Consider the following 2,753-nt stretch of genomic DNA (forward strand, 5'->3'; position numbering starts at 1 on the left):
TAAGGTTAGGTTATAGGTTTAGGTTTAGGTTATAGGTTTAGGTTTAGGATATTGGTTTAGGTTAAGGTTTAGGTTTATGTTATAGGTTATAAAGGTTATAGGTTCAAGCTTTAGGGATTCAGAATAGGCTAAGGTTTAGGTTTAGGAAATCAGGTTCGGGTTTGAGATTGGGTTTAGTTTGGGTTTTCAAGTTTAGGTTTAGGTTAAGGAGTTGAGATTAGGATTAGGTGTAGGTTTAGGTTTAAGGATTTGAGAATACATTTAGGTTTTAGGTTTTAGGTTTAGGTTTAGTTTTAGGTTTAGGTTAAGGTTATAGGTTTAAGTTAGGTTTAGGTGTAGGTTATAAGTTATAGGTTATAGGTTATAGCTTTAGAGAATTGAGAATAGGTTAAGGTTTAGGTTTAGGAAATTAGGTTCGGGTTCAGGATCGGGTTTAGGTTTGGGTTTTCAAGTTTAGGTTTAGGTTTAGGTTAGGGAGTTGGGATTAGGATTAGGTGTAGGTTTAGGTTTAGGGATTTGAGAATACATTTAGGTTTTAGGTTTAGGTTTTAGGTTTTAGGTTTAGGTTTAGGTTTTATGTTTAGGTTATCAGTTTTAGGTTTAGGTTATAGGTTATAGGTTACAGGTTATAGGTTACAGGTTATAGGTTATAGCTTAAGGTTTAGTTTATAGGTTTTGGTTTAGGTTAAGGTTACAGGTTTAGGTTTAAGTTAAGGTTTAGGATTAGGTTTAGGTTTAGGTTATAGGTTATAGGTTATAGCTTTAAGGAATTGAGAATAAGTTAAGGTTTAGGTTTAGGTTTAGGAAATCGGGTTTAGGTTCGAGATCGAGTTTAGGTTTGGGTTTTCAAGTTTAGGTTTAGGTGTAGGTTTAGGTTTAGGGATTTGAGAATATATTTAGGTTTTAGGCTTAGGTTTAGGTTTTAGTTTATAGGTTTAGGTTATAGGTTTAGGTTTAGGTTTTAGGTTTAGGTTAAGGGTAGGTTATAGGTTATAAGTTTAGGTTATAGGTTATAGGTTAAGGTTCAGGTTATAGGTTAAGGTTAAGGTTATAGGTTTTGGTTTAGGTATAGGTATAGGTTTTAGGTTTAGGTTAAGGTTATAGGTTTAGGTTAGGTTTAGGTTTAGGTTATAGGTTATAGGTTATAGCTTTAGGGAATCGAGAATAGGTTAAGGTTTAGATTTAGGAAATCAGGTTCGGGTTCGGGATCGGGTTTAGGTTTGGGTTTTCAAGTTTGGGTTTAGGTTTAGGTTTAGGGATTTGAGAATACATTTAGGTTTTAGGTTTAGGTTTAAGTTTTAGTTTATAGGTTTAGGTTATAGGTTTAGGTTTAGGTTTAGGTTTTAGGTTTAGGTTAAGGTTAGGTTATAGGTTATAATTTTAGGTTATAGCTTATAGGTTAAGGTTTAGGTTAAGGTTATAGGTTTTGGTTTAGGTTTAGGTTTAGGTTATAGGTTTAGGTTTAGGTTATAGGTTATAGGTTATAGGTTATAGGTTATAGGTTATAGGTTATAGCTTTAGGAAATTGAGAAGAGGTTAAGGTTTAGGTTTAGGAAATCGAGTTCATGTTCGAGATCGCGTTTAGGTTTGGATTTTCAAGTTTAGGTTTACGTTAAGTAGTTGAGATTAAGATTAGGTGTATGTTTAGGTTTTGGGATTTGAGAATACATTTAGGTTTTAGGTTATAGGTTATAGGTTAAGGTTATAGGTTATGGTTTAGGTTTAGGTTTAGGTTTTAGGTTTAGGTTAAGGTTATAGGTTTTGGTTATAGGTTTAGGTTAGGTTTAGGTTTAGGTTATAGGTTATAACTTTAGGGAATTGAGAATAGGTTAAGTTTTAGGTTTAGGAAATCATGTTTGGGTTCGGGATCGGGTTTAGGTTTGGGTTTTCAAGTTTAGGTTTAGGTGTAGGTTTAGGTTTAAGGATTTGAGAATACATTTAGGTTTTAGGTTTCAGTTTAGGTTTTAGTTTTTAGGTTTAGGTTATAGGTTTAGGTTTAGGTTAAGGGTAGGTCATAGGTTATAAGTTTTGGTTATAGGTTATAGGTTAAGGTTTAGGTTATAGGTTTTGGTTAAGGTTATAGGTTTTGGTTTAGGTATAGGTATAGGTTTTAGGTTTAGGTTAAGGTTATAGGTTTAGGTTAGGTTTAGGTTTAGGTTATAGGTTATAGGTTATAGGTTATAGCTTTAGGGAATTGAGAATAGGTTAAGGTTTAGGTTTAGGAAATCAGGTTCGGGTTCGGGATCGGGTTTAGGTTTGGGTTTTCAAGTTTTGGTATAGGTTTAGGTTTAGGGATTTGAGAATACATTTAGGTTTTAGGTTTAGGTTTAGGTTTTAGGTTATAGGTTTAGGTTTAGGTTTAGGTTTTAGGTTTAGGTTAAGGTTAGGTTATAGGTTATAAGTTTAGGTTATAGGTTATAGGTTAAGGTTTAGGTTATAGGTTTTGGTTTAGGTTAAGGTTATAGGTTTTGGTTTAGGTTTAGGTTTAGGTTATAGGTTTAGGTTAGGTTTAGGTTTAGGTTATAGGTTATAGGTTATAGGTTATAGCTTTAGGGAATTGAGAATAGGTTAAGGTTTAGGTTTAGGAAATTGGGTTCGGGTTCGGGATCGGGTTTAGGTTTAAGTTTAGGTTTAGGTTTAGGTTAGGGAGTTGATATTAAGATTAGGTGTAGGTTTAGGTTTAGAAATTTGAGAAAACATTTAGGTTTTAGGTTTAGGTTTAGGTTTTAGGTTTAGGCTAGGTTTAGGTTTAG

The sequence above is a fragment of the Magnolia sinica genome, chromosome 1, assembly GCF_029962835.1.
Source record: "Magnolia sinica isolate HGM2019 chromosome 1, MsV1, whole genome shotgun sequence".
In the NCBI taxonomy this organism is placed as follows: domain Eukaryota; kingdom Viridiplantae; phylum Streptophyta; class Magnoliopsida; order Magnoliales; family Magnoliaceae; genus Magnolia; species Magnolia sinica.